The sequence below is a fragment of the Marmota monax genome, unplaced genomic scaffold (assembly GCF_021218885.2).
Source record: "Marmota monax isolate L192 unplaced genomic scaffold, Marmota_monax_Labrador192_F-V1.1 WCK01_AAM20220418_F8-fsc00748, whole genome shotgun sequence".
NCBI lineage: Eukaryota > Metazoa > Chordata > Mammalia > Rodentia > Sciuridae > Marmota > Marmota monax.
In genome coordinates this window covers 122,135-142,639 of record NW_026692058.1, presented here as the reverse complement: position 1 = coordinate 142,639, position 20,505 = coordinate 122,135, and the positions used below count along the sequence as shown (strand labels likewise).

At 41.3% G+C, this 20,505-nt stretch overlaps 1 pseudogene; it reads left to right on the top strand.

The window, feature by feature from the left end:
* Window positions 1–3,778: 3,778 nt before the first annotated feature.
* LOC124099439 (protein arginine N-methyltransferase 6-like) lies at window positions 3,779–19,543 on the top strand (annotated as a pseudogene).
* Window positions 19,544–20,505: the final 962 nt, after the last annotated feature.

The following is a 20,505-nucleotide window of genomic DNA, read 5'->3' as shown; positions in this document are numbered from 1 at the left end:
TGTGAGGGGCAAAGGCTATGTTAGTGGAAATGGTATCTGTTCACAACCCCAAGAGGAAGCCAGAGAGACTTGGAGGGATCACAGGAGATTTATTCTCTCCAGTTTTGAACCCATGTAATTGTAATTGGTGGACATTCATTCTATGAGCATTTGTTTAACTTCTCTACTAGGAGGTACAAGAGACTCATCAGTAAGCTGGACACCAAGGTCACTGCTATAGAAACCTGGAACCAGGGTGGAGCACTGTGGGGGAAGAAGTCATAGAGCAAACAGGGAGGGGAAGGGAGACATGCGGTGGCTCTCCTGGCCTTTTCACTCCAGTCCGTTTACCAAAGTAATCCTTTGGCTGGACATGTACTACATCCAGGCTTTCACCCCAGCATTTCCTGTACCACCTGCTAAGACTTTCTTCCAGACCTGGGCCTCCTGACCCTGAGCCACTGAGGGTTGGAGCTAAACCTGGGCTTCATAGGTGGCAGTGGATTGCCAACAGCTAGTCAGGGCCACCCTGGGACAGATCAGTGGTCTTCAAAGACCTGCCCTCTGGCCCTCTGGAGGGCACCTCTGTGTCTGGTTCTCTGGGTCCAAGTTGTTTGAATTGGAGAAAGAATCTCAGCTGCAGCTGCTGTTCCTCCAGGCAGGTACCAGTGGCCTCAGGACTGGTGAATTTATTTCCAGGTGGGGTTGGTGATACCAATGAAAGGACTGAGTTCCAAGTCCAAGGGTTATAGCAGGTCCAATCTTTGCTGTCTTGGGTTGAGGCCTGTGGTTCCCCCAGTACTGACCCAGGGCAGTGTTCTATTTTCCCACAGTGTCAAAAGTCCACTCACTGGGGTCACCAGGTCCCTTCCACCCATGTGCTCTCTGGGGCTCCTTGGTTCCATCTGTCACTGCTGTGTCCCTGCAGAGCCTCTGCATGGGATCTTGCACACTATCTGGACCTTATCTCCACTCTGCTTCCAGCTACCTGAGGGCAGCAGTGAGAGTTCTTTCTTGTAGGTCTTCATTTCCTTCCTTCCTCTAGGCTCCTGCCCCCCTCCCTCCATCAGTGTGGACAGCCCCCAGGGGTAAGCTGATGGCCTCACTTTACTCTGCAAACAGGCCATGGGTGGCCTCCAACAAGAAGGAGGATGTGCTTCTAGATGACACTGGGGATTAGGGGGTCATCAGGGTCTCAGGCTGGGTGTTGAACCTATCTGGGGACAGGCTCAGGGCTTCATCAATGGCCCTGAATTAAGGTATCATGTTCTGCTGCAGCCTGGCTTGAGGACAAAACAAGGCTTTCCATAGAAGCTTTCAGACACACTTTGTGTTGCCTTTTGCTTGAGTTTTAGGGGAACAGGAGCGTAAACCCAGCCTGTTATTGCAGGTGAAATGTAGGTTTGGGCAACAGTAAAGAGAGAAGGTGCAGTCTTAAACTTCTTGTGAATCAATTTTTAAGGTGTCAAACTCCTACATTGAAGATGAAGAAAGATGCCAGTCCCTGAGGAAAACAGCAAAGTGAAGTTTGCAGTTATTTTAATTTTTTTCCCATCTGTAAGTAAACCATAGTTTAAGTCTGGGCTTGGATTTTCCTTAAGTTTTTTTAATGTTTTATTGCTGCATATGTACACAATATCTTTGTTTATTTTTATGTGGTGCTGAGGATTGAATCCAGTGCCTCACACATGTGAGGCAAGTCCTCTACCACAGAGCCACTACCCCAGCCCCCACTTAAGTTTTTGAGAAGATAAAATGGGAACCTCACATCCAGCTCTGGTGGGCTGAAGATGACATTGTTGATGACATTGAAAGGAGAAACACATATGATCAATAGCAAAAATATTTCCCTTTTTGGTTTCATAGATAAACTAATGTAAGTACATATGCATTTAAATACATACACATATACATTACAAAAATTTCCCCAAGTGAGATCATATGTGATTGTCTTAGTCTGTTTTATGTTACTATAGTAGAGTACCTGAGACTGGGTAATTTATAAAGAATGAACATTATTTTGGCCCATGGTTCTGAGAGCATAGCATGGTGCTGACACATGCTTATCTTCTGGTTTGAGCCTCCTGCTGCTGTAATTCATGGCAGACCATGGAAGGGCAAGCAGGTGCATCCAGAGGAGGACACAACACTCAGCTCCCCCTCCCTTAGGGAAGGGGGGAATCATTTGTGAGGCTCCCCTACTGTGGGGCCAAAAACTAAGATGGTGCCTGGCTAAATGCCAGTAGGAGGACACTGAAGTTGTTCAGATAAAGCCTTATTGTTTCTCCATTCCCAACCTGTCCTCCTCCTGCTTCCAGTACTCAGTCCACCCAGTTGTCCAAGTGACAAACTTCAAAGTCCACCAACTCTTCCCACTGTTTTCCCCCCTCTGTCCTGCTGGGCAACAAGTTTTACCCATTCTCACATTTTACACAATGTTTCTGGGTCTTTATTTTTCCTATTTATTTTACCAAGAATGCGTTCCCCACACTTTATCTCAAATCTTTTGCATTATTTGAAATTCAGAAAACTCATTAATTTCAATTCATTGCCTCTTCCTCCAAGTTCTACCTAAGTGATTTCTATTTTTGTCTGCTTGAGGAATTTGTTTGTTTGTTTGTTTTTGCAGTTCAGGTGTTTGAACCCAGGACTTTACACACATGCTAGTTAAGCACTCTACCACCGAGCTATAAATCCCCCATGCTTGTTAAAATTTTGAGGCAGGGTCTTGGTTTCCCAGCTGGGCTGCCACTTGTGATCCTCCTGCCTCATCCTCAGAAGCCTCTGGGCTTGATGGGTAGCTGAGCCAAGTAGCCTCCTAGGCACCTGGCTTGATGCCATGTCTTTTAATGTTGGATATAAACAGGTCTCCATCAGTAGAGGGTAAAATTCTTAGGTTTTTTTTTTTTTTTTAATCATTGGGACTAGCTTGTGATTGATATTGTATGCAATTAAAATATTTTATATGAATGAATGAATAAATGAATTAACTGGGAAAGAGAATCTTTTCAATTACACCCTTTCCGAGGTTTCTGCAAGAGAATCCTTGAGATTAAAGGATTAAAATCTCAGTTGAAAAGCCTGAACTATATGTAATCAAGTGAACATAAACTTTAATAAGATATTGCATGTGCTTATACACGACAATCTATGCACGTAGCAAGATTTTTTTTTATTTTAAGCTTACCCTGCAGAATTTGATTTTAAGCATTTTCAATTCCGAGTATGGGCAAATTTTAAAAAGGAAGGTGTGATTTTAACTCCTTCTATGCTCTTATTTACCCTGGGTGACAGGCATTAGATAAAAGAAAAAAAAATGCCTGTATCAGTACAGGGCTGGGCACTTGGTAGGCCCTCAACACATTTTTATCCCTTTCCTTTTTCCTCTTCTTCATTTCATATTTGAAGGTTAGCAAATGTTGAGTATTTAAAAGAAGTTTTAGTTTTTGGATTTCAATTTGACTAAAACAACGTCATATTCTGACAGTCCCTATTAACTCTGAAACCCAAGGGAAAGAAATAGCTGGAAGGGGAGAGGGACAAAAGAGGCGGTGCAAAAACTGAAACCAAAGGCGCCCAGAAGCTGAAGAAAGAAGCTTTTTTGCTGGGTTTGTCTTTTTTTAACCCCAGAGAGGCGTGACGCGCTAACTGCCTTCGCAGATTACTTTCCCGGCGAGGCGCTCACCCACCTTGAATCTCCCCGCCCTCCCCGTGCCTCCCGCTTCCGCCAGGCAGTGCGCTGCAGATCACGGCCCCTGGAGGCGCCCCGGGCTGGAGTCGCTGAGGCTGAGACAGCCACCATACTCCGAGCTTCTCATCTCGCAGCTCACAGAAGGGTGTCGACAGCAGGGAGGTGCGCACCTAAGGGCACCCTTTCCCTGGGCCAGCTGCAGCACAACCGCTGGTGGAGGTCAGCCAGGGTTTGTGCTGCTGCCCCCGCTGCACTCCGGCCTGGGCTTCCTCGAGAGGCAGCGGCAGTGTCCCTGGCCCCAGCCTGCCTGCGGCGCCCCCTACGGCGACCCTGTGCGCAGCTCGCGCCCCGACCATGGGTCTAGGCGGATCCGGGGCTCAGGCGGTGGCGCCCGTGTGCACAGCCCGCTCGCCGGCGCCTGGCTCTCACAATGATGAAGAAGTTTAAGGAGGACTTCGAGCTGGAGGAGCTCTCCTCGGTACCCTACCTCAATGGGGTCCTCTTCTGCAAGATGGGGCTGCTGGACGGCAGCAGATTCACCCCGGAGTCCTCTAGGTAAGGCGCCCTCCGCGCCTCCTGCTCCTCCTGAGCTGCCACGCCTGGCCTGCGCAGTCTTGGCTGGTTCATGGACAGCGTCCCTTCCCTTGGCCCCTTCGTTCCAGCCTGGCAGCCAGCCTTCTGAGCTCGCTGTCCTCCAGGGACTGGTCTGAAACCAGTCAGGAATGTATCCATCAGCACAAAGTGCTTCCCAGATGGGTTTATCTAGGCTGGCCTTGGCTTCTGCATTCCTGGCTCCAAATGGTTCCTGCTGAGAGCTCTTTCCTCCCAATTCTCTAGGAATGGGAGAGATGGCCAAAAGGAGAGAGAGGATGCTTCTTGTTTCCCTTAAGACATTTCCATATTTGTAAAATACAAAGTGGAATTGGAGCTGTTGTTAAAAAAAAAAAAATGACCCCAGCTGCTGGATTTCCAAGAATCCACTCTGAACAGACTGTGCTTGGTGTCACTCTTCTTTCTGGTGGGCTAGGAGGGGTTTTGAGCGCCCAGATTGAGGCTGAGGTAGGCCAGGTCTGAGGTACTGTTCCTAGCAGATGAGGCAACAGTCCATGAGACTATAGATTGCATCTCCAGCTCCAATTTAATGCTCATCAAATTACCTGTATTGAAGTGACCAGAGTGAGTCTCAATGTGGGGGACTGAGAACCAGGAGGGAAACCCAAACTCTGTGCTCATTTTGAAATGAGCCTCTCCCTGTGTGCCCTGTGCACTCTCTGGGAGAGATATTAGTAGGTTCCAGAATGCAGCCAGGTGTGGCAATGTTCCTTGAGTAATTTCAGGGTTATTCACAGATTGATAGATTTGCCATGGGTGTTTTTTTCTTTTCAAGAAAATAGAAAACAAAAAGTTTATAACTGAATTTTGGAGTTCTTGAGGTCAAGGAGAAGGCCTAATGATCTTTGTTTAACCCACATATAGTGGTCACAAACTTTATTTTTACACTAAAAATATTGTACTTTCTTTTTTATCTGTCATTCCGTTAAAATTGTAAAGGAAATAATGTGAATGGATTGTGGAATTGGAGCCAGAAAATTGTCCACTGTGGCAATATTGAAGTCTATGGGATCCTGATAATGTCTGGTTGGCTAAAGCAAAGGATGTGTAAAGCACTATTGATTTTCAAAATTAATAAATAGTCCACTGAGGATAATTTTCAAAATTAAATTTTGGTACAAATCTGAGTATATTCAGCTAATTAATTATAGTACATAATTTTTAGCACACCTGTAAGAGAATAATGAATGGTGCAAATAATATGTGTGTGTGTGTGTGTGTGTGTGCGTGTATAATACCAGCTCCCAAGGTAGGGAAAAGCCTATATCAATTCTGAATGTACTGTGGGTGAAAGTGACAGTCTTGTTTTGCTGCTAGGTTCTACCCCCTGCCTGGAGCAGTTAGGTGAATACTCCTGGCCCAATGGTAACACCTGGTGGTCAGGACACTTGTTGGCTACCTTCATAAGTCAGTTATTTAGTGCTTGCAGGCAAACATGTCCACTAAGCCTTTTGAATATATATATATTTGGTACCGGGGCTTGAACTCAGGAGTAGTGGACCACTGAGCCACATCCCCAGCCCTATTTTGTATTTTATATTTATAGACAGCATCTGGCTAAATTGCTTAGTGCCTCACCATTGCTGAGGCTGGCTTTGAACTCAAGATCCTCCTGAAATATACTATCCTATTTAATTCTCACAGCAAGCCTAGGGATCCACATTTTGTGAATAAATATTCAAAGTTCCCACAGATGATATGTGTAATGCCGAAATTCTGATACAGGTGTAACTTCAAACAGGGTGATGCCAGATAAAGGGGAAAGTGTGTTCTGTGCTGAAGAGTTTCTACATAGGCAGCTTCCTAATGGTTTTAAGGTGCAGTGGATATCATTTGATTTGTCCTCTGCAAGACTTGGAAACGAAAAACTATCCTGAGATAAGCTTCACCCTTTTTCTTCCAACTAAAATCTGGCTTTAATCAAGTTAAACACAGGTAAGCATATTGCTTGATTTTTTTTTTCCTTTTTTTACCTTTTAGGCTGAGCAGAGAATGAGAATAGTCTGATTCTTGATTTATTCCCCCTTCATCCTCAATTCTTTTTTAGAAATTAAAAATTTTATATCAGAATATTATGTAGTTGGAATAGAACAGTTTGGAGCCCCTTCAGACTGGTGTCTTTTGCTTAGTAATGTGCATCTAAGCTTCCTCCATGTCTTTTCATGGCTTTCTAACTTTTTTTTTAGTGCTTAATAATATTCTGTTATCTAGAATTCAATTCATTTGTTTTCATCAGAACATCTTGATTGCTTCCAAGTTTGGGAAGTTATGAATAAAGATGCTATAAACATGCATAGTTAGGGTTTTATATGGATATGTTTTCAATTCACTGGGTTAAATACCAGAGAACATGACTGTTGGACCACATGGTGAAAATATTGTCAACCCTTTATAAAGGTGAATGGTTCACAGGAGGCCAGTCATTAATATTCTGCTTTGTAAACATGTAACTTAAGGTCAAAAAAGTTAAATGGCTTACTCAAGTATTACACTAGTAATAAGTGATAGAGCAGGTCTAAACTTTGGGTTTTCTCCCTACTGGTCCAAGACTTTTTACTGTCTTATGTGGCTTCCTCATTACATGACAGAGAAAAAGTTTAGATTTCTTACCCAGGGGTCTAAGTCTAAAATTATCATACAACTCAAAAAAGACTACAGTAATGTCATACCTGGGTGAGGAAAAGGTACAAGCTAGAAAAGTATAATATTTTAAGACCTTCAATAGTGATGAGGATATTAAAGTTTCAAATAAACCGAAGAGTTTTATTTATATTTAAAAACTTGTTAAGTCAATAGTGAAATAGCAACTTATAAGAGAGATGAAAATACTTACAAATCCCATATACCATAGGGTTTAATATCCAGAGTTGGGCTGGGTTTGTGGCTCAGTGGTAGGGCACTGCCTAGCATGTGTGAGGCACTGGGTTCAATTTTTAGCACCACGTAGAAAAATAAATAAAATAACATTATTATGTCTAATTACAACTAAAAATATATTTCAAAAAATCTCCAAAGTAATGGGCTGGGGTACAGTGCTTGCCTAGCATGTGTGAGGCCCTGCATCACATAAAAAATAAATAAGTAAAATTAAGGTATATGTCGAACTACAACTAAAAAATTAATATTTTTAAAAAATCCAAAGTAAATAAATAACTCCTTCAACTCAACAACAATAAAATTTGATTACAAAATGGGCAAAGGATTTCTCCAAATAAGTTGCACAAATGACCAGTAAGCATAAGATGTACAGCATCACTTATCATTAGGGAAATGAAAATCAAAACTGCAATTAGGAACCACCTCATATCCTTTAGGATTGGCTACTATTCAAAAATAATAATAATAACAAGTGTTGACAAGGGAATGGAAAAATAGGAACCCTCTTGTGTTGTTGGTCGGCTAATGTAAAATAGTGCAGCCACTATGGAAAACAGTATGGCAGTTGCTCAAGAAACTTAATAAGCAATTCCACTTTGGGGTATAAGTACCCAAAAGAATTGATAACAAAAACCAAACAGGTATTTGGACACCCATGCTCATAGCATTATTTGCATTAGCCAAAGGTGTACGCATTTTAAGTGTCCATCAAAGGTTGCCGCAGTCTGGCTGGGCACAATCAGGAGCCACTTGTCAAAAGAAACTAACTTTATTTTTAGAACCACACACGCCAAACAAAATAGCCTCTCAGGAAAAACCCTCAGAGCCTCAACTGCCACCACCGGCTTTCCACAAGCCTCTCTCTTCCACACAAGCTTCTCTCCCCCTCCCACTATCCTCCTGCTCTTGAGGCCGATTGGCTGGGTCACGTGGGTGGAGCCAAAAAAGTCCCCCAATGAGCAGCTCCGTGGTCTGAAAGGGCAGGGAAACAGTCCAATGAGCATCACCGCAGAGGAGCCAATCAGCTAGATGTTGCTGGGGCCGAGGAGCCAATCAGCTAGATGTTGCTGGGGCCGCTGTGAGCCAAATCTCAGCCGGCAGCTGGAAGTTTGCTGGCAGCTGGAAGTTTGCTGGGGCCCCTTTGGCTGTGGCTCTCAACAAAAGGTTGAATGGATAAACAAAATTTGGCATACACACATATAGTAGAATACTATTCATCCTTAAAAAGGAAGGGAATTCTGATACATCATTAATGAAATTTAAGGATATGATGCTATGTGAACTAAGGACAAATACTATATAATTCTACTTAACATTAGTTAATCTGACCCAGAGTAGTCAGATTCATAGAGGCAGAAAGTTAGATTGGTGATTGCCAGGGAATGAATAGTGGAATGGGGAGTTGCTTAATGGAAATGGAGTTTTGGTTTTGTAAGATAAAGAGTTCTGAAGATTGGCCACACAACCGCATGACTGTAATTAACCCACTTAACTGAATTGTACACTTAAAAATGGTTGTGATGGTGAGCATTATCTGTATTCTACCATTATTTTTAAAAAATGAGTAAATATTTTGACCAAGCCCCATATTTTATAAGGCCAAGCTAATTACTTATGTGTTATTATATTCAAGTAAAGTACACGAGTATTAAAAAGAATTTTTTTCAATACTCAATTGTTGATGAGTCCAGTCAGTCACTCTACTAACTAATATGATTTAGTAAACTATAGACATATAGGCTTAGGCTTATACAGTGATCAATTTTTATTTGACACTTTTGGAAAGTTCCTCCATCATAGTATAACTGTGTAATTCTGAGGCATTGCCAAGTTGTTTTTCAAGAGGCTGCACTAGGAAATGCTTTCTTGACAGAAAGCATCAGTGCAAACAATTGTGCTTCAGGTTACCAGGGTTCTTGGGGCTCAGGGTTCAATAAAATTTAGATTTCAATCTAAGATCATAGTAAAACATGTGAAGTTCAATGCCAGGACTGTGATGGTACAAGAGGGGAACATGGAAGGTGCCTACAGGACCGTGAGCAGAATCCTCACCATGGATGGGCACTGAGGAAATGAAGCTATAGTGGTGCTGTGATGTGTCTGGCCTCCTGTGAAGGCAGGGAAACTGTGAAACTGCTGGTGGATCTGCAAAGTGAAAATGGCTCCAAAAATCAATTTCATTTTTATCACTACCCATTACAGGGACTGGAACCCAGGAGCATTCTATCTCTGAACTGCATCCCCAGACCTTTTTAAAAACTTTATTTTGAGACAGGGTCTTGCTAAGCTCCCCAGGTTGCCCTCAAATTTGCAATCTTCATGCCTCAGCTTCCTGAGTAGTTGGGATTATAGGAAGGTCAATTTCTGGGTTTTTTGTTTTTTATGTTTTTTTTTTTTTTTTTTTTTTTTTTTTTTTTAGTATTAGGGATAGAACTCAGGTGCTCTCAACCACCAAGTCTCATCCCCAGCCTTTTTTTTTGTATTTTATTTAGAGTCAGGGACTCACTGAGTTGCTTAGCCCCTTGCTTTTGCTGAGGCTGGATTTGAACTTTCAATCCTCCTGCCTCAGCCTCCCAGGCTGGTGGGATTACAGGCATGTGCCACAGCACCAGGTGGAAGGTCAATTTCTTGATGTGAAATAATCAGGCAAATCTGTGGCAGGGCTGCTTAAGCCTGTGGATAGAAGATCCATATGTTTAGTTTTTGTCTCCACCTCTTTATTTTTCCTATTTTCTGTTACCTGTCCTTATAATACACTTAATCATATATGTGCAGCAAGGCCTGCAAATATAGACACCACCCATTAGTCAGTGGTGGACCTCTCTTACTAAGTGAAAAAGAAACAGTCCAAAAGTACTCTAGGAGTAGAGTAGAGATTGCCAGGGACTGAGAATTATCTTCATTAATGGTGAAAAGTTGCAATTTGCCAAGATGGAAATGTTCTGAAGATGGTTGGTCGTGATGGTTGTACAAATGTGAATGTACTCAATGCCATGAAACTGTAGAATTCTTGTTAAATATTAAATTTTGTGAGTGGGTATATATATATATATATATATATATATATATATATATATATATATATGAAATAAGTCTGATTCAGAAAGTGAAGGTTGAATGTTTTCTCTTATACAAGGAAGCTTGACCAAAGAAAGGGGAAAAATTGAAGGAGGGATCCTGTGAATATAGAAGGGAGATCAGTGGAGCACAGGAAGGGGCTAGATGGGGTGAGAGGAGGAACGAGAAAGTAGAGGAATAACAGAATGAAATTGACCAAATTATGCTATGTACATGTGAATACACCACAGTGAATTGACCTTTATGTTTATATATAAAGAACTGATTTTTAAAATTATAAATAAATAGAAGGAAGACCAGTAGAGTAGAAGGGAAACAGGAGGAGGGAGAAAGAGAGGAAAAGGGGAAGTACTGGGAACTGAAGTAGAGCAAATTTTATTCCATGATATATAATTATGTCAAAATGAGCCCCACTATTATGTGTAACTATAATGTACTAATAAAACATTCAGAAGTAAAAACATATGCTGTCTTGATGAAGATTTACTACTGATATACCACTCTTTAAAGTGTCTTTTTTAATTGATTTTTATATGACAGTGGAATACATTACAATTCGTATTACACTTATAGAGCACATTTTTCATATGGTTGTATATAAAATATATTTACACCAATTTGTGTTTTCATACTTTGGATAATGATATGCAAACATAAGTCAAATGTTATTCAAGTCAAAATGTCTGACTTTCTGTCATCTCATTTTTCCTTTTCTGGTTGAATCCTATCACTCCTATTTCAAATCTTAGCTCACACACCACTTTTTCTAAGTAGTCTTTTCTAATTTCTCAGCCAGAATTAACAGTTCCATTTTTTTCTTTGAACTTACACTTACCCAGTAAGGAGAAAGAGCTTATGACTCAGTAAGTCCCAAAGGTATATATGCTAGAGAAATGAAAATAAAATGTTCACATAGAAACTTGTACATGAATTTTATATGGCATTATTCATAAGAGCCAAGAAATATCTAAATGACCCCAGGATCTGTCAACTGAATATAATGTGGTGTATCCATAAAAGGGAATATTATTTGGCAATAAAAAAAATGAAGTACTGATACATGCTGCACTGTAGGTGAAACCTGAAAACATCATGTTAAGAAGCCAATCACAAAAAGACCACATATTGTATGATTCCATTTATACGAAATATATGGAGAGTCGGGGGGCTGCAGCAAAGGAGGGAAGGGAACTGAAGAAGAAGATGATGGGGAACAGGAGGTGGCCTTGCCATGACCCCGACACCAGAGGACTCAGTGCAAGCGGGACCACCTGTACTAGGAGTACTACTGGGCCATGTTGGGGAGGAGATGATCTCCAACTGCCTCCTCACCAATGCCTACCATCTCGGCATCCTGTGAAACTGGGCAGCTCTGCAAGGCAAGACCTTGTTGGAGATGGGCGCAGGCACCGGCATTTTGAGTATATTCTGTGCCCAGGCTGGTAGCGTCATTTGGAAAGAGGCCCGAGAGGTAGGGCGGCTCAATGGGTTGGAGGACCGAGTGCATGTCCTGCAGGGTCCAGTACAGACGGTGGAGTTTCCAGAGCAGTTGGATGCCATTGTGAGCGAATGAATGGGCTATGGACTTCTGCAGGAGTCCATGTTGAGCCCTGTGCTGCATGCGTGGACCCAGTGGCTGAAGGAGGGCGGTATTCTCCTACTGGCTTTCGCTGAGCTGTTTGTAGCCCCTATCAGGGACCAGATGCTGGAGTGGTGCCTAGGCTTTTGGAGCCAGGTGAAGCAGCACTATGGCGTGGACATGAGTTGACTACAGAGCTTCGACACATGCAGCCTAATGAGCCACTCGGAGATCTTGGTGCAGGGTCTGTCGAGCCAGAATGTGTTGGCCTGGCTGCAGCACTTTGCTCAGCTCCAGCTGGCCCACTCTGGCCTGGAGCTGGAGCTGGAGGCCAGGTGGCTGGGCACTTCCTCTACAGCTGTTATGGCTGGGTGCCCATGCATGGTTTGGCCTTTTGGTTCGAGGTGACCTTCCCTGGAGGAGATTCGGAGAAACGCCTGGTGCTGTCCATCTCGCCTTTTCACCTGGCCACACACTGGAAGCAGGCACTGCTCTACCTAAAGGAGACAGTACAAGTGGAGCAAGGCAGGGTCATTTCAGCAGAGATCATGCTACTGCTCTCCCTGGGACAACCTTCTTCACCTTCGCATTCTGCTGCTAAGAGCCATGGCGGAGTTTGTACGGCCCCTGGCATTTTGCCAACAGTACTGGTTGACAGACGAGGCATTACTATCCACCTCGGCTGCTACTTTTGAGTTCTCGTGCTACTTTGGATTTCTCGTGGGGATTCCCCGAGAGTTCCCATTGGTTGGGGAAGTGCAGGAGGAGGGATTTCCAGAGGAGATATTTCCAGTGGCTGGTTCCTGGAGGAGCCAGGAGAATTCCCCGGGAGCGTGTGTGAAGTGTTTTCTTGCAGTTCAAAAAGAAAGTTTGTTCTTGCTTCAGTGGCTCATGGTTTGTGCCCAGCCAGACTGTGGCATTTGGCGGCCCATGCAGGGAACACCTGGAGCTTGGGGGTAAGTGAAATTGCTCGCCCCTAAGGAAAGGCAAGAGAATGGGTGACCATTTTAAAAAACAATGTGTTCTTGTTTTGATTTGTTTTGTTTTTGTTTCAAGCTGCCTATCCCAAGAACTTTCTCAGGCAAACTGGGAAAAATGGTTGGCTCAAGGTTTGAAGTTGTTCGCCCCTGAGGAAGAGACAGAAATAGACCACAAATGCACATGTCAAGAAAATAGGAAAATTGATAAAACAATTTTTTGTTCCATTTTTGTTTCATTCTGTTTCGGTTTTGTTTTGTGTTATCTTATTTGGTTGTGTTATCTTTATAATAGATTAGAAATTAGTAAAAAACAAACTGAAAGAGTGTTAAGTAAATTGTTAGAGGTTCAGACAATGGAGAAAGACATTTTAGATCAAGCAAAAGAGAAGGTCTCTCGAGCTAGTCAGACAGAGGAAGAAAATTTAAAGGAAGAAAGCTTAGAGGAGAAACAGCTTTTAGGGAAAAAGCTACAGCAGGAGGCTGTTATTAACATCGTTCTATCACCAGAAGGCGTAATTCAACCAACAGCTCCACCTATGGAGATAGCTGAGTGGCCCTCAACCCCTGTAGTTGATAGATGGGATCCTGAGACAGGACCTCAAAGATTATCATGCCCTGTACTTGAGCAGGCAGGATGGCAACAAATTCACGTGCTTTAGATTTCAAAACAGTGAAGCAGTTAAAGGAGGCTGTAACAACCTATGGTCCTCAAGCACCCTTCACTGTAAGCATGGTCGAATCCATTACCAAGTTGGACATGACGCCAGCAGATTGGGCTAGTATGTGTAAATCTGTGGTTAAATGGAGGACAATATTTGTTATGGAAGGTTGCCAGTGAGGAATTTTGCATGGAGATGGCTGGGCGAAATGCAGCAGCCAGTTACCCTCAAAGAAATCTAGATATGTTGTTAGTAAAAGGACCTTATGAGGGTCAACAGCAACAAATTGAATATGATCCTGCTATATATGCACAAATTGCTGCAGATGCAGTTAGGGCATGGAAGACTTTACAAGGACATGGAGATTTACAAGGTCAATTATCTAAGGTAATGCAGAGAGCTATGAACCTTACGCTGAATTTGTAGATAGGCTTATTCAAACAGCTACCAGAGTTTTTGGGGATACAGAACAAGCAATGCCATTAGTTAAACAACTGGCTTGTGACCAAGCAAATCGTTGTTACAGAGAGGTCATTAGACCATGGAAACATGGAGATTTAAACACATATATTAAATTATGTAGCAACATTAATGAACAAGGGCAAGTCTTGACAGCTGCAGTACAACAGGCTTTAGATGCCAGGCCAAAAACATGCTACAATTGTGAAGAAACAGGACATTTTAAAAGGAATTGCCCCATATTAGGAGGTTTTAACAAAGCTAGGTATCAAAGGAGTAGAATACCAGGTATTTGCCCACGATGCCTTAGAGTGAGACATTGGGCTAATGAATGCTGTTCTCAAACCACTATAGAGGGTACTCCATTATCAAAAAATGGACAAGGACCAGGTGTTTACCCACGATATTGTGGAGAAAGGCATCGGGCTCCATTGCCAAAAAAACAGGGGGGCCCAATGCTCCGGGGCCCATGACCAAAAATATACGGGGCACTGGAGGAACCCAGAAACACCATGGAGGAACCCAGCAACACCATCAGGGTAGTGCCCAGGACACATTATCCATCAGATCTCTCATCAGACAAACCAGAGGGAGCGCAGGGTTGGACATCTGTGAATCAGACAGAGCAGTACTAATTCCAGAGATGGGAGTTCAAATCATCCCCACAGGAGTAAAAGGACCTCTTCCCAAAGGAACAGTAGGCTTATTGTTAGGACACAGTTCTTCTACTCTAAAAGGACTTATGATAAGTCCTGTGATAATTGATCCCGATTATGAAGGTGAAATAAAAATTATAGCCAGTTCTCCAAAAGGTATATCAGTAATTTCGCCAGGAGATAGAATAGCACAGTTATTAATAATACCAAGCCTACATGATAAATTTGCCAACAGTAGTATAGAAAGAGGTTCCATGGGATTAGGCTCCACAGGTGTAGATTGGGCTATGCTGTCTTTAAATTTAGATTCTCACCCAATGCTAAAACTAAATATTCAAGGACATGAATTTAATGGGCTACTGGATACAGGTGCAGACCTTAGCATCATCTCTCATCAAGAATGGCCAAAACATTGGCCATTACAACAAGCCACTCAAACACTTTGAGGCCTAGGAGTGGCAACTAATCCCCATAGAAGTGCAATGGTATTAGGTTGGAAGGGTCCTGAAGGATGTGAAGGAACTATACAGCCATATGTATTAGATCATCTTCCTATAAATTTATGGGGACGAGATGTCCTAGATCAATTAGGTTTGACATTAACAAATAACATCTATCCAAATGTGCCCACTAATAGGGCTAGAGAAGGTTTCAGGAAAGAAAAAAGATTAGGAGAACAAGGTATAGCAGCACCAATTCAAATTGATCAAGGAATAAATAGACATGGATTGGGTTTTCAGAAGGGGTCACTGAGACAATAAAAATTACTTGGAAATCAGAAAGACCAGTATGGGTTCCTCAGTGGCCCCTGAAGAAAGAAAAGATACAAGCAGCCCATGACCTGGTCAAACAACAATTAGCGGAGGGACATGTACAACCTTCCATATCTCCCCATAATACTCCCATTTTTGTCATTAAAAATAAATCTGGTAAATGGAGATTATTGCAATATTTAAGAGCCATTAATAATGAGATGGTTATTATGGGACCTGCTCACTCAGGGATTCCTCAATTGTCTGCTTTGCCAAAAACCTGGTACGTTTTAGCTATAGATATTAAAGATTGTTTATTTTTTTCAATTCCAATTCATCCTGAGTATAGTCGACATTTTGCATTTATTATCCCTGCACTGAATCATGAAGGTCCTGATCAGAGATATGAATGGAAAGTACTCCCTCACAGGATGGCTAACAGCCCAAATAGGTGTCAAATTTATGTTAACAAAGTAATCCAGCCACTTAGAAATCAAAATCCTGAACTACAAATATTTTACTATATGGATGATGTTTTGTTAGCACACAAAGATAAAAACACATTGCTGGAATGTTATGCCACACTTACAAATTTATTAAAAAATATAATCTAGAGATAGCAATAGATAAAGTATAAGTAAATTTTCCAATTAATTATTTAGGAGTTCTATTATCCTCAACCATGGTCCATCCACCAAAAGTTCAAATACGAGTAGATCAACTCAAATAACTTAACAACTTTCAAAATTTATTGGGAGACATAAATTGGATAAGGCCTTATCTAGGCATACCAAGAGGAGAGTTGGGACCTTTATTTGATATCCTAAAAGGTCCATCAGATCCAAATTCACCCCGCATGTTAACGCCTGAAGCAAGAAAGGCATTAAAAATCATTGAAACATATATGGAAAATATGCATTTGGATAGAGTTGATATAATTTTGCCTTTATTATTTATTGTACTACCAACAAAAATATTCCTACAGGAGTATTTTGGCAAGAAGGTCCATTGTTGTGGATACATTTATCTTATTCTCCTAACACTATTCTTACTAGGTATCCTGAGGCTGTAGGACAATTAATACTCCAAGGAATAAAAACAGCAAAGGGAGTGTTTGGAATTTCTCCCAATAAAATTATTACTCCATATACTATGGATCAAATTGATGAGTTAGCTAATGAGTTAAATACTTGGGCAATAATCATGTGTAAATCTAATGTTTCATTTGATAATCACTTACCATCTAATCCTTTGTTGTCTTTTTGGTCTTTGCATCATGTAGTTTTTCGAAAAATGACAAGAAAAACCCCTATCATGAATGCTCCAAATGTATTCACTGATGGGTCCAATAATGGTACAGCAGCAGTAGTTACCCCTGATCAAACTTTTACATTTTTAGTACCGAAACGATCAGCTCAAAAGGTAGAGCTTAAGAGAGTATTACAAGCTTTTGTGATGTTTAAAGATTCTGTATTTAATAGTATCCCTTGAAGAAGCTGGTAGGATTTCTCCTTCCTTTACTGTTTTCTCTTTGTTTTCCACTATACAAAGTCTAATCTGGGACAGAAAAGATCTATTCTTTATAGGACATATCAGAGCACATACAGGATTGCCTGGAGCCCTTAGTTTGGGCAATGATTTAGCAGAGAAAAATAAACATGACATACATATTTTCTCTCTACAATAGAAGAAGCAACAAATTTTCATAAAAGGTTCCATGTCAATGCTAATACTTTACAAAAGCATTTTAAAGTAACTAAGGAACAAGCTAGACAAATAATAAAACAATGTCAAAATTGTGTGACCTTTTACCACAAGTTAATCTTGGAGTCAATCCTAGAAGATTGATACCTAACCATATTTGGCAGATGGACGTCACACACTTGCCAGAATTTGGAAAATTAAAATATTTGCATCTTACTGTTGATACTTCTTCCGGATTTTTGATGGGCTCCCTTCATGTCAGAGAAAAAACTAAAGGTGTTATAGCTCATTGCTTACAAAATTTTGCCACCGTGGGCATTCCAAAACATTTAAAAACAGATAATGCCCCTAGTTATACTTCTACCTGTTTTAAACAATTTTGCTCAACATTTGGCATGACTCATATAACAGGAATCCCATACAATCCTCAGGGACAAGGCATAGTTGAAAGAGCTCATCAAACTATTAAAATGTACTTATTAAAGCAAAAACAGGGAGTTGGAAAGGGGTATATATCCCCCAAAGATAAACTTAAAATAACCTTTTTACTCTAAACTTTTAAAATTTGGTTTCATCAGGGCTTAGTGCTGCGGAAAGGCATATGTATCCAAAAAATGTACATAAGCCCAAGGTACTTTGGAAGGATATTCTAACAGGACAATGGAAAGGTCCTGACCCAGTGATTGTCTGGAGTCGGAGTTCTGTTTGTGTGTTTCCACAGGGAGAACAGCAGCCGATTTGGATTCCAGAGAGACTAACCAAAGCAATTTCTACAGACCAAAAAGAATATGATTTGACTCAAATCCATAACAGCTGATATCCAGAGCTCCAGCTTGGCTATTCTTACATCTGCGACAGTGATTAACCAGGATACTTTTTTCAATATCTATTTTATTATTGCCTTTTCCCACATCATAAAGTTCTATTTTATTTTTTGAGCTCATACAGACCTAGGTTAATGTTTTCCTGATCAGTTTTATTTTTTGACTGTGGAGTTTTAAACATTGCAATGGAGATTTCACCTGTGTAAGCTACAATGCCTTTACTATTGTCTTATGTGTTGTACGTTTGTGTGCACACTTGTTTTGTGTTGTATGTCTGTATGTGCATATATCCATAGATCATATATGAGGAGCGTTCATGAAAAAATGGACCCAAATATTTTTTTTTTATTCACATGATTTTAATGGTTTAATTTAAATTGGGTAAACAGCTGTTGAGGATTGTTTTAATATGTGTACAAATAAGGAGGTTAACAGATCTGTTTGTTTACTTTCACCTTTCCTTTTCATTGTATTTAATAATTCTGTTCAGGATAATGTAAATTGTTCAGAAAATTGTTTTCTTAGTACCTGTTGAAATGTTACATTTTTTTTTTTTAGCATCATTGCCAGAATTCCTATCTTCTTCCCAGTGCCGGTGAAGACAAAGATAAAACCAAACTACAGCTTCTTCGATAGTTATCACAACAAACTGTATAAACTGATGCATCAATGAATAATAACTCAACAAGGGATGCTCAATCAAGAAGTCGATTTACTTTGGGAGGAAATGGACATATTGATGGATTCCTCTGCTTTGAACTGCTTTCAGAACTTTCCTGGACTATGTATCACTTGTATGCATTGTTAACTATCAGTTGGTGCAGCGAATTGTGGTAGTGCTGGAGTATCTTTGCTGATGGTGTCACTGGTGGTACAATTTTTCAAAGGAGCCCTCAATTGGCTGGCTTAGTGTTGTGGCATTTTGTGTCCTCCTCCCTTCTACTAGTGATCGTCCAAAATTTGGGGACCAACAGAGGTGAGGCAAAGAACCTCACCCCCCCCCACTGGCACCAAGGCCAAATTTGGGGGCCAACAGAGGTGAGGCTAAGAACATCACCCCCCTACTGGTGCAAAAGCCTATCCACAAGTATGGCTATATGCTGGACTGTTAGTCAGTGATGGGTATGATCCAATTGCAGTGATACCAACCTAAGACAGGAGGCTGACGCCCAGAGGTCAGCTCATCCTATGACGGGTAAGAACCATATGTTGTATTGGACAACCTAACAGGCATGGTCCCTAAGCCACATTGCTTGTTGTTTAATTAAACAGAAGGGGGGAGATGCTGAGAGCCGTGGCAGAGTCTGTACGGCCCCTGGCATTTTGCCAACAGTATTGGTTGACAGGTGAGGCATTTCTATCCACCTTGGCTGCTACTTTTGAGTTCTTGCGCTACTTTGGAGTTCTCTTGGGGATTCCCAGGGATTCCCCGAGAGTTCCCGTTGGTTGGGGAAGTGCAGGAGGAGGGATTTCCAGAGGAGATATTTCCAGTGGTTGGTTCCTGGATGAGCCATGTGGATTTCGGGAGAATTCCCAGGGAGCGTGTGTGAAGTGTTTTCTTGCAGTTCAAAAAGAAAGTTTGTTCTTGCTTCAGTGGCTCATGGTTTGTGCCCAGCCAGACTGCGACATTCTGCTGCACTACAAAGTGGGGCACCAGGAGGAAAAGACCAAAGACTTTGCCATGGAGGACTGAGCCTTGCTTTTTCTCCCAGCCACCTCCCAAGGCAGCCTGGCCTGTTTGGGAGAGGAATAGGGAGGTCAGAGGAGAAAAAGAGACCCCTTGTGCAAGAAGTGGACTATCTCTCTTTTCCCTCATGGTTCTTGGGGAGGGAGAATGACTTCAGTCTCCATTAGAGGAGATTCTTCTGGCAATTTATGAAGTGATCTCCTCAATCACAGATACAGCATGCTTATTGATAGGCTTTTAAGCCTAAAAAGCATGTGGTAACAAGCACTTGTATTTCCATTTCTTTTGTTTCATGGGGGAAAAAAGATGGATAAAATGTCAGTTTATGGTGGGTCCATGAACAAACTAAACACCTCACACCTTATCTAAGTCTGCAGCTTGGAAAATGGTACAAGAGTTCAGTTCCACTCCAGAAGTTTCCACTATGACTTAACCTCTCCAGAGCCTTAATTTCTGTGTCTGAATTCCCTCCATTGCTAGATGCCTGTAGGCTATGATACTTGTTCCTCATTGTTTTCTAAATAAACCTCATTACTTGTAATTAATGGGTGGAGATGAGGAAGTAGTTTAAATAGCCTAGTTCCTACAACTTCTATTGGATGCTAAAGTTTATGAACACATGGAAATGGACTTTATATAGTTATATAGCATACCTAAGAATTTCAAAATACTACATTTAGGAGAAAAAATCTGAAAAACTGTGAAGTAGCATGGATTTTAAAAATTCTTATTACTATTAAAACTGAACCAAGAAAATGTCTTATTATGTTCCATAATATTGGAGTAATTATGAAACAGGCTGATAGAGAAGGTTTCTGGACCTAAACCCAGGCCTTATTCATTACCATGGGTACATTATTTAAGCTCACTAAAATAAGGAAAATACATTCCCAGCTAGAAAAGTGTAGTCAATTTAAACATGTGGAGGGATTAAATGACTTGGCTTATTGACACCTAGTGAAAGTTCC